This window comes from Sabethes cyaneus, chromosome 1 (genome assembly GCF_943734655.1).
Source record: "Sabethes cyaneus chromosome 1, idSabCyanKW18_F2, whole genome shotgun sequence".
Lineage (NCBI taxonomy): Eukaryota > Metazoa > Arthropoda > Insecta > Diptera > Culicidae > Sabethes > Sabethes cyaneus.
The window spans coordinates 103,019,720-103,032,740 of NC_071353.1; positions in this window are offsets into that span (position 1 = coordinate 103,019,720).

Below are 13,021 nucleotides of genomic sequence, written 5' to 3' on the forward strand. Positions count from 1 at the left end.
AGATTTGCACCTCTTATTTACTTACTTAAGTACTTAGTTACTTAAGCACATAAGCCTGTACCCGCCGGTTCGGCAAAACAATGGAGTGAAGTCATGTTTCTCCATGGTCACCTGCCGCTAGGAGAGATGTGAATATCGTTGACTTGGTTACGCCGTCGTGAGCCTCTGGATTGCCTCCTCTGTGCTGTCCCATTAGATTCCAGGCGAGTGCTTCCTTGCAGATTTTGTTTACTCCTATCCACATGGCATATCCGATCCACCCCCACCTACGCTCCCAAAACTCGACTACTCGTTGAATAACATCACGAACGAAGTGATGGTTACATCGGAGAAGTTGAAACTTTCTCAATCAGTTGGAATGAGCCATCTTTTTAGCTTATCCCTCAACTCAGGGGTCTTTCATTCAGCATGGAAACCGGCATACATGTTTCCTGGGTAATAGGGAAAACGTAATTACCTACCTATCGAGGAATATCTACTTTAAATTCGTTTCTTAATCAGTATTTGCATTTTTCATGCAATATAACATTGATAACCAGTAGCTTCGATGACCGGTCACAAACAGATGTTATTTACACTGATCTTTCCGCAGCTTGCGATAAATTGAACCATCGAATGGCAATGGCAGCCAAACTGGATGAGCTTGGCATAGGTTCCGCTCATACCTATCCGATCACCACAAAGGTGAGTAACGGCGACCATATCCCAGGATCGTTCACTACCTGTTCAGGAATCCCACAAGGCAGCCATATCGGTCCTTCAACATTTATTATCACCTTCAATAACGTTAAATTCGTGCTTAAAGGTCTGCAACTCTTGTTTGCAGACGACTTTAAGTTGTACTCAAGTCGAGAATCTGTTCATCGCCGCTGTCATTTTTTTTTTGATTTTTGCGAAATGGTGTACCGACATGCTGCCGTAAAGTCAGCCCATTTTCCAGAAAGTCATCTTTGACTACATGCTGTAATACAAGCAATTATGCCGCGACAACTACGTCAAGGATCTGGGTCTACTACTCGACTCGAAGCTTATTTTCAAACAGCACATCGCGTTGAACGTCGACAAGGGTTGCAGAGACCTCGCGTTCATTATGCGCATCGGCAAGAACAGGCTCTTTATTGTGCATTAGTCCGCTCCAATTTAAAATATTCCGTACTAGTTTGGAGATCCTACCTCAAAAATGGAGTTAGCCGAATCGAGTCAGTGCAGCGGAGATTCAGTCGTTTCAGTCTTCGATGCAGGACTCGAAAAGGGATCGCAAGTTGAATGTGAGTGCGTAAATGACTAGGCTTTCCGCATTCAAATTGTGCTTTTTGAACGACCATTTGACTGTTTTTTGAATCCAGTCAATCTGCCGCTTGCGCTGCTGCCGTCTTATAATTTATGCGGCCTCTCAGGAAAAGCCAACAGTCGCTCTCCCGCTTTGCGCGTTCATTTGAAGAATCTAAACTGCAAACTGACTGGAAGCATAAGATGACGTATTTTTTCGTTTCTCTTTTTATCTCTCTTTGTCGGCAGCTCACAGTAATAGTTTGTCACCCGGAGTCGGTCCGACGCAAGCAAAATGTTCGTTTGTGTTGGACGGAGTTCGACCGACTTCTTCCATGCACATGTAGTGGTTGTATTTTGTTGTATTGAATCATACGATCGCGCGCTTGCTTTTCAATAGCGTGGTGACTGCCAGTCATTTGACTGTTTTGCAGTCATTCGCTGCTCCAAACGGTAAAGGCAACTTGCTCGAAACGAAAATGTTAAAAAGGTTTAAAATACAATCGTACTACCGTTCAAAACGGAGGCAAGACAGAGCAAGCTGCTAGTGGCGTTATTCATAGCGTTCGTATTCCACCACTAAACAGACGGTGTGAATTTGAATGCGCGGTGGTGTGACCGCGGTAGAAAAAAAAGGATCGATTGAAGCCCTGATTCGGAGACTTCCGTGTGGATAAACCCCTTCCACCTGCCAAGATTCCCACAACCAGGCGCGACTCGACCAAGCATTTACCATGTCGTATCTCCTCGGAATGTAAATCAATTTCAACTGCAGCGTCGCAGCTACGTTTCCCTTGTAAAGCTGGCATTTGGGAACGATCTTTTTATTGGATGAATCGTCCATCATGATTCGGCAAAGGATCTAAAAACTTCAGTTATCTTCAACGATCCATTGGTTTGATAAAGAAATCTTGTGAATTAGGAATGTAAGCAACGATCTAAAAAACAAAAAAACTTAACGTGAAGACTTATCAATATGCAGTTTCGTTCTCGCAGGTTAGCAACGAAAGGCTGAAATTCGATAGACTGAATACTGAGTAGCGCCAACATAAGGCTGAATGGCTGAAGCTTAGAAGAAACAATGCGTCCGTAATGCTAAAGGAAAAAAACGGCAGAATATTTCACAATAGCAAACATTTCCTAGATGATTCAGGGCGAGACGGCCGCAAGCCGCAAGTATTCGCCGGTGACCTGCCGTCGGGGGACAGTTTCTACGCAGGTTTCACCTCTATTTATGTGCATGCATTTTCCTAGGTTTACTAATTAGTAGGGATTATCCCTTACTTGAGTCCGAGCGAGCCGCAGCGAGTAAGGACAGCATGGAAAGAACATTCGAACAGGCAGAAGGCTGCGAAAGTTTTCTGACATGCTGTCGAAATTTTTAACTACAACAGTTTACTTACTTAAGTGGCTTGCCGTCCTAAGACAAAGCCTGTTGAACAAGGTTTCTCCAACTAACTCGGTTGTGGGCTACTGCTCTCCAATTCCTTGGACACCGAGTACTCTTCGCCAGATCTCGCTCCACCTGGTCTAACCATTTTGCATTTTGCTTGGGAGGCTCTGTAGCCGCAAGGTTACCGAGTCTGCTTTGACAAGCGAGTAGTCGTGGGTTCAAGTGACTCAAGTGTCAAGTCAAGTCAAGTGACTTTAGCATGGGTTTATTCTCAGGCCCCTCCATATACCCTTCCTTCATGCTGAATTTTTTATATTTACCCACTGAAGCCTCCTGACAGTGCAAATGTCCCTCCTATAGTTAAGTGTACTGGTCAGAGGTACGAATGAGTCCTCGCCAGGGACGGCTATAATATGGGATAGTGCTGGTAGCGAGGAATAAGTGGGTAAAGTTGATCAAGCTTTGAAGGAAAGGTAAACCCCAATACACACAAGCAGGCATAAATTTAATAAGCATATCGCTCACTCAATAGCGATTATAGCAAAACGAAACGCAGTGCAGGTCATACAGCAAACACCCGGGCGATATTACAATAGATCAACTATACTGGTTGCAGTAATGAGTCCACACATCGAAAAAAAACCATTTTGTTCGCTGCGTTCCTGGTCGTCTTGTTTCTACCGGGTTTGAGGCAAACACCATCTTTCCAGAGTAAAGCATTCTTCCAAAATGCCCTGCCCTTCGTATCCGTCCAGCTTTAGCTTCCTTTTGGATACTGGGTTCGCCATAGAGCTGTGCGAGTTCATGGTTCATCCTCCGCCTCGATACTCCGCTCTGCTGTACGTTGCCGAAGATCGTTCTTAGCACTCGTCGTTCGAAAATTCCCAGTACTCGCAGGTTCTCCTAGAGCATTGTCCATGTTTCATGCTCGTAGACAACCACGAATTGCACGGCTGATATCATTGTCCGCCGTTACCAGTGAGCCAAGGTAGACAAATTCGTCGACTATTTCAAACTCATCTGCATCGCCATCGATAAATATACTACTGCCCAAGCGGCGTCTGTAGGGGGGCTCCGTAGCCGCAAGGTTACCGAGTCTGCTTTGACAAGCGAGTGGTCGTGGGTTCGAATCTTAGTAGAATCAAGCCATTCGATGTCAAGTGACTTTTGCATGGGTTTATTCTCAGGCCCCTCCATTTACCCTTCCTTCGTGCTGAATTCTGTATTTACCCTCTGAAGCCTTTTGACAGTGCAAATGTCCCTCATATAGTTAAGTGTACTGGTCAGAGGTACGAATGAGTCCTCGCCAGGGACGACTGTAATATGGGATAGTGCTGGCAGCGAGGAATAAGTGGGTAAAGTAGACCAAGCTTTGAAGGAAGGGTGAACCCCAATACACGCAAGCACGCATAAAAAATTCAATAAGCATATCGCTCACTCAATAGCGATTATAGCAAAAAGAAATGCAGTGCAGGTCATACAGCAAACACCCGGGCGATATTACAATAGATCAACTATACTGGTCGCAGTAATGAGTCCATTCAAGGAAAAAAAAGCGGCGTCTGTCGGCCTCGGTTCCGCTGGTCAGCATGTGCTCTCTTTTAGACGGGGCAATCGCCTTCCCCTTAAGCAGTAACCTTCCCCGATAGCAGCTGCAAGCCTCTACAGCAGCCGTTCGTACGTCGATAGTAACCCCTCCGCAGATCCAGCAGCAGCCGGCCGGCCACCACAGTAATACACACCCACACAATCATTGTAAGTGAGGTTAAATAAAATTAATTAACTAAAGTGAGAGTTTTCAGTAGCCGCCGTGTGTCCCTGATCGGTGTCATAAAGCCGACCTCGAGAAGGAGATTCTCTCCTAGATCGAGCTAGCCTAAGAACAAGAGATCTTGAGTGTCCACCCCGGAAGTCCCCAGTGGTTCGACCAGGGACTTGGGGTAGTAGCGGGAGACCCTTCCGGCCTCCGAGTAATAATTGGCGATTGAATTTTTTAGTCTGGTGTACTCTTCAGTCACCGCCACAGATGTTCTGCCGTTAATATCCATGTCAACGGCAAAGCAGACAAGACTACTATATGTTGAATATCGTGCCCCGCCTGTTGATACCCGCTCGATTCGTAACACCTTGTAGCGCTATTTTGAACAGCAGGCATGAGAGACCATCACCTTGACAAAGCCCTCTGTGTGATTCGAATCAACTTGACAATTCACCCGGGGCCCTATTCTCACAGTCACCCACACAGTCACCTCATCTCACTTCACTTCTCGCACGCGCCTTATTCTCAGTCACCCTCACCTCACCGACCCGTTTGATTTGTACAGTCACCCAGGTGAGCGGAGTCACCTAAGTGACTATAATCGCAAATTGTGCTCACCCAAAAAAATTAGGTGAGGTGACTGAGAATAGGACCCACCCGAAATCCGAAAACAGCACCGTGTATCATTCACTGTAGATTGAATCAGTTTGATGAGCTTCCTGGGGAAGCGGTTCTCGTCTATGATTTTCCATAGTCCGTCCGGTCGATGATATCATATGCAGCTTTGAAGTCAACGAACAAATGGTGCGTGGGAACTCTGTATTCTCCGCCTTTTTGGAGGATCTGTCGCCCCAGTAAATCATTTGGTTTGTATATCTCGATTGCAACTGAGGTATACGGAATCATATCTGAACGAACAAGTTATATATCACGCCATATAAGAACATATATGTATCAAAGTGGAGGCGATATACGTGCGAAAATTTTGACAATTATTTGTAATTCTATTTTGCGCAGTTTTTATAACACGCAACGAAATACTCCTGAATATATGATTAAGATATAATCAAATATTGCAATTGTCTATCCTGCTTTATAATTCACAGTCATGAATTGTATATGAAGATACGCACGACTGCAAAACAACTTATTGTTCACTTCGATTTGACATACTGTAATCATTATACAATTCCAATGTGAAATTGACATGAAAACGTGATGTGATGTGATGAAACGACATGAAACGTTAATGTGAACTTTCTATTACGATTTTGTGTTATCTGGGGCAGCTGTTCCGTATCCCAAATACTAACAATTAGCCGGTGCCTGCCAACGGCCAGCTTTTCTGGTCCCATTTTAATAAGCTCCGGACCGATGCCTTCTTTCCCAGCCAGTTCCCAGACTTGTTGTTCTTTAGCTGCAAGATGACCTTGGCCTCCTTAACTTCGCCTGTCTTAGCTGCAACAGTTAAATCCAATCACTCGAACTATTCCATCGTATAATTCACATTTTGACTCGGAATTAATCTTTATTGTAATGAAGCTGTAATATGGCAAAGCCAAGGGGTCGGTCACTCGGCACAGCCGTTTTTATGTTAGGCGACTTGAAACGAGGCGAACTGTGCCGATGCTGTACCGAAAGTGCCGAACTGCTAAATTTGTTAAATTCGTTATAATCTGATAGTTCTGGCAGCCATGCGAGATGATTTTGATAACTGGCCGTGCTCCCATTTCATATAAAATTGAACCGGATGTGTGAAAAGCCCTATAAATGTTATTTTTATAAAGCTTTAGAGGTGTGCCGCTTAATATCTCTGAAGTGCCGCGGCATAATGTGCTGAGTGTCCGACCCCTTGGGCAAAGCCTTATATATTTTTCAGCCTTATGTGATTTTCAGCCTTTTGTCACTCTTTCTGGCGTACTTCCCAAGCAAGGAAAGGACATCAAAATGGTCTAGGTTTAATCGCGGTGTTAAGAAATCTTTTTGAAATGAGGAAACTTGGTCACTTATTTTGGCTTACTTCCTAAGCACAGATATCTAATTGGTATAGGTTTAGATCAACGTAAATAATCTTCCAACCAATCACGAAGCCGGAATTCTGGTGCAACATAGGTTCATTATTTTCAATTTTACAATAGTTCAACATCAAGAATCCATACTTTTCTTCATTCGGGCCAATTCTTAGAAGATTTTCCAATCGATTGGTGTAAGAATATTGAAAATCGTTCGGGAAACCACTAAACTATTAGCGTTCAAAACCTGACCACTTTTCGAGAAAGATTTTTTGGAATAACACCCTGTACCAACTACCTTCCTAAAAGACGTAGTCCTACGTCAAAACTTCTAACTTTGCTATGGTGACTATAATGCAAGGCATACTCGATATCTTCTATGGTAGCACTTCTGTAAACCTACTGTTTTACCTCGGTTTTACCAGTAGAATCAATATATATAGAATGCCAGTGTCGCTGTTTTTCTATAGGACTCATTGTGGTAAACATGATGCTAACAATCTGTATCAAGTCTGTGAATCGGGAACTTCATTGTCAAAGTTGCTCATTGTTATTTATCTGTTCTGTATCTGTGCGCTGGTTGGTGCTGTCATCAGTGCGTTCTCCGCTGTGTTTTTATGCTAGTTTAATGGTTTAAACATTCTTTTTCTTTTCGTCCGGATGAAAAGACACCGATTTGCACCGATTTTTTCAGAAATTTGAAGCAAGCGAAGTTTCCAATCACATTCCTTGGCAGCCATATTTGAAATTTTAAACTGGTTGTCAAAGTTTGACAATGAGATTCCCCTTTTGATGAATCTCAGGCACACACACATTTGCATATATAATGTAAATACATTATTTGAGCATGTGTGATGTTTACCACGCGCACTGCAGCGACACTGGCATTCTATATATATTGATTATACTGTTTTACCTGACTCACTGCGAGTATACGTGTTATTGCAATAAAACGTACCATCCCGTTTGATTCCCCGCATAATCAAAAACTATTGCTGAAACGGTGGATATTATAAATGTATTGTATGATCAATAGTTACTGTTCTTGATAAAGTTTTATATCATTTGCTGCTATTCAAGTTCATATAGGTTTAACCATTGCACAGTGGTCCAGCAGCGAAAATTAAGTGGAAAGTTTTTTGTGGTTCAAAATAGCTCCTCACAATGTTCAGCAAAGTTGTACAACTCTAAAAGATAATTAATGCGAAATCAACGACTAAGTTCCAGTTTGGCTTGTGAACACATAATCCATAATAACTTTTTATAAGAAAGAGATAGAAGGATAACTTCTTTGACAAAGTTGTAGCTAAAGATTATATAAGTAACTTTGCCAAAGACATAGTAGGCGTATTTTTAGGCGTTTCTAACTTACATAGTGTTTTATAAAAAGACCTCTCAAAAATCACTTTTTCGCTGATTTCTTCAAATTCAATGGTTTTATTGCATCATAATGTCTTACAAAGTTGGTTATCCTATCAAGAGACATATTTTTGTAGAACATTGTATGTTGAAAACTCATACGTATAACGAGTTCTAACGTTTTTCCTGTGTTTTTTTAGTCTTTTTTAGAATAGAATATCTCAAAAAGGGGCAAACAAAAAAAATCAAACTTGGCCGTTTCTGAAAGCTTGGAGTTTTATCTCAAACATATGTGAAAATAAAAAACTGGTTTTTTCTCTAACTCGAGTAATTTCAGTTTAATTATTTCATGTTTGACTATTTTCTACTATGCAGTATTTTCTAATATCTTTTTGAAGACGATTAAAGTCAACATGTAAATAGTAAAAAAGAAATTTGTCGTACCATGACACAATTTCTTCTGATTGCCACGTAAAATAGTTTTCGAACTCCGGATAAGTTAAGAGATCTAGTTTTTTGACCTTGTGCTAGTTTTCGAACCACTGCTGAAATATTCATCAAATAAGTTTTTATAACGGTAGTTTTTACAATTGTTTATTATCAAGATATATGGACTTCGCCCGTCATCCAATCCATACATATAAATATAAATTATAATACCAAATACAAAATAAATATGCAAATAAAATGCAGTGGTATTAGTGTACATGTAATTGACCTCTCAGAAATAATCAGAAAGTTTTTTCTTAATAGTATCAGTTGGGATGTTTAAGTTTAGTATGTTTCTAAAATTGTTCATTAGTTGCATACAGCGGCAGGCTGGTTCATTGCGCGCGTAGTTAGTTCGACGGTGATTTAGAGTGAAGAGCCGTGGTCTCCATAGAACTACTGTAATCTGGTTAGCAGTTATCCTGGATTTCAAATAATCACTGTCGTATCGTCCTCTCTGCAAATGGAGCTCAGCACCAGCTGTTTTTGATAAATATCTATCTTACAATTTTCATTAATTTACAAATAGTCATGGAAATCTTCACTTGGATATATGCACATGCAATTAAATTTTATATTGATATTTCTGATTCTAGTCTAAAGTAATCTTTTAAATTACTTTAGTGTGAGAAAGCTGAGAAGTCTTCAAAATTGATGTCTTATACGTATTCAGGAACAGGAAGAAGACTATGATCGTAGTAAAAAAGGAGGAACATTTTCAAGCAAATCCTATTAGAGTCCTGGAGTTTTTTGCCAAAAGATTTGAGGGTACCGTTACTGTTATTTTAAATTAGTATCTAAAATGTTCGTGAAAGTGATTCGGTAGTTTAGGAGATTATTTCCCATTCAATTCCACATTAGCTATATCGGCAACCGTTAATAAAATGCTACTACACGGCGCAGATATTTTTAAGGCCACGGCACAACTCATAGGGTTATTAAGCGAAGAGGTACAGGAAACGCTAAATAAATGTATTTGTAAGTTCAGGGAATTTCACGTCAGAAAATTTAACCGGATTGGCAATTTGGAGGATGTGTTCAAACGCCTCCTGCTGTCGTCCGATCCAGTCATTGCAATACAGAATCGTTCGTATTGTACACGTACTCTAGAGCTTCCACCAAGCGCAAACCAATTATTAATATAATAAATTATTATATTGCTAACAATAATAAAATATTTCGAAAACAAAACATTTATTGAATCTCTCAAATAAATGACTACCCTTTTTGTTTTCCAAATCAAATCAAATCCAAATACTGATATAAGGTGGTTGAAGTTCGAAAAGGATCTATAGGTTTTTTTCTCTTTTACCTCTTTGCCTGTTTTGATATACTTGCCTGCGATTAAAAAATGACATAAAACTAAAATAACAGTTAACAATATTACGTATGAAATAACCAATATTTTTTGCTTTTTTATTGAAAATTAATTTTAAAACATTATTGATGGTAGATTGAGCATATTTGCAAAATAATGAAAATTGACAGATAGATATTTATCAAAAACAGCTGGTGCTGATAGAAAACTGATGTCATATCTGGAGTTCGAAGACTATTTTACGTGACAATCAGAAGAAATTGTGTCAAGATACGACAAATTTCTTTTTTACTATTGACATGTTGACTTTAATCGTCTTCAAGAAGATATTGGAAAATACTGCATAGTAGAAAATGGTCAAACATGAAATAATTAAATTGAAATTACTCGAGTTAGAGAAAAAACCAGTTTTTTATTTTCACATATGCTTGAGATAAAACTCCAAACTTTCAGAAACGGCCAAGTTTGATTTTTTTCGTTTGCCCCTTTTTGAGATATTCTATTCCAAAAAAGACTAAAAAAACACAGGAAAAACGTTAGAACTCGTTATACGTATGAGTTTTCAACATACAATGTTCTACAAAAATATGTCTTTTGATAAGATAACCAACTTTGTGAGACATTATGATGCAATAAAACCACTGCATTTGAAGAAATCAGCGAAAAAGTGATTTTTGAGAGGTCTTGTTGTAAAACACCCTGTAAGTTAGAAACGCCTAAAAATACGCCTACTATGTCTTTGGCAAAGTTACTTATATAATCTTTAGCTACAACTTTGTCGAAGAAATTATTCTTCTATCTCTTTTTTATAAAAAGTTATTATGGATTATGTGTTCACAAGCCAAACTGGAACTTAGTCGTTGATTTCGCATTAATTGTCTTTTAGAGTTGAACAACTTTGCTGAACATTGTAGGGAGCTATTATAAAACGCTTAGCCGCAAAAGTAAGTTTCCACTTAACTTTCGTTCCTGGACCACTGTGCATTGGTGGACGGTATTATATACAGTTAGTATTTACTAAATAAATAGTAAGAACGAAATTCTGACCATTGAGTGAAAAGTTGTGTTAAATTATTTTTCCGTGTACGTGAAAATGGGTTACATTATTTTACCACATTTTACTGTGTACCTACAGAAACGAACGTAAAAACTAACAAACTGTTTTTCATTGTTTCGCTGTTGGACTTCCGTTCTGTATTCAGACCATCATCTAGGTCCCCCCTATAGGAGAGACTTACTCCCCCTAGAAAAATTGACTTGGCCGACCAATAAAGCGGTCGAAAAAAATTCCGGGGCTATAGCCCGCCCTAGAAATGAACGCTAGTTCCGCCAATGATTAGCGGTATGCAAACTGCACTTCAAACTTCTAACTAAAACGCTATGAAATGCTACACACCAGACACCACACCATCTTATTCACCACCAACGTTGATGGCAATTTGGCATCCATGAACAATAATAACTTGAATGACTTTACTCTTTTTATAGTTTTAATTTATATTAGATAGGCCAAGAGATAGACTCACTTTTTTCACATTATGCCGACGATGCATTCCGATGAACTTTTAACTTGCTTAGTACAAATAGTTTATTAAATGTTTTGCATGTGCTGAATAAATATTTCTAGAATAATCTTGTACAGCAAATGCTTAACATGATTTAAGAAACTACTCTTCAGCGCTTAAATGTATTTTAGCCGAGGTTTGTTCCACGCGTGACAAATACCGTTTTTGTTTGTGCTTAGGTCCAATCTAGGTTCGCTCTAGTTCCAATCGAACGACTGTCAAAACGTTTGTTTTTTCAGTCAGGTTGCACTTAGTTTCGCTCTGGGTTGCACTTTTTAGACGACGGGTTCGCACGGAGTTTTTTCACAGTTTGAACCTCGCAATAAGCAATACACTGACAACCCGAAAACGTTTGTTTATGCTCGCGAAAATATTTGTTTATTCAGTGGTCGGTTGGAATAAACCCAGGATAAAAAACAAAAACGCTAAAACTTAAATTTGTAAATCTTCATTGGCTAAAAACGCAGCGCTTATCATATGTCAGATTATCTCAGATGTGTTCGTCGACGTCTTCCGATCGACAAGATGTAAGTTCAAATCCGGGTGAGTGAAAAAGTATAATGGCGGGCTTGATGAATTTTGAACCAACCAATGATTTCCTGCTAAGTTTTATTTATATAAATCGTATTATTAATACGAATACATAAATAAGCATGAAAATAATAAACCCACAAAATATAAATTCTTTCTACATATTTTTTCTTTTCGCTTGGCTAAATGTTGAACAGGTGTGGAATAAACGTAGCTTCAGTGTCATCCGCAAAAGTTTGATAAACATATCTAAACTGAATAAATGTTTTACTACACGTTGCATAATGAAGTATTCGACCACGCACACATATAAAGATTTTTTGACATTAGCTGGGGCCCTCGCTGAGGCTGTTTGCAGTAGGAATACTATCAACAACATCAAATTTCAAACTCCCGGATCCTCTCCTCCACTCTTTGCTCCCCTCTTACTCCTACATAAACGATCCTCAGCTAATATCATTCTTGTTAGTGACGAAACCGCAAATTACTTCATAGTCATACAAACGCATCTTCCACGCCCATATCCAGCGCTGTTCTGTTTAAATTCTCCAAAACCAACTGTATAAGCATTGAACAGAGGTGTTTAGACGTACTTTAAAAGCAGCTATAGAGTAAGGAGGGGTAAAAGTGCGATGCGGGTAAAAGTGTGATTCAATTAATTATCGGTGCAGATTCCGAGTAAATTAACTACATTGGCATGGATGGGTGACTACTTTGACAGCTTGAATCTAACGTAAACTTTAGTTGCTTACGACGCATAGTTGCTGAGTTATGTCATGTGCAAATGTTATTTTAGGGCGGTTTTGATGTAATTTTTCGTTATACGGCAAATACGATATCAACAGGAGGATATTACTAGTTGAAAATTTGTAGCAGCATTTTACATCACTCACATATCTGTTTTGAAAATACGGTGAAAAGAATTTACAAAATATATTTCACTTTTTCGTAATTTTATCTAAACCCGTCGAGCGCTTAGCGGGGTAAAGTGCGATTCACGGACGGGGCAAAAGTGCGATTCATGGACGAGGCAAAAATATATAGCTAATTATATACATCTTTAGGCACTATATTACAGATACTAGAAATGGAAGATCTGCAGAAAACTGTGTGCTGTACAGATGTTGGCAGAAGGAAAACAATGTTTTTCCGCTGATGAAACAAAAAACAAACGTTTGGAAAAGTTTCGATCTGACGGAGGCTTCAATACACCAGCGCAAAATAGAAAAGGTGCAAATCGAGAATATTCCTTACCAAAACATACCGCAGATTGGAGATAATATGGTTTTGTTAGCTTCTGTTGTGCTAATTTCATGGATTCGAGCT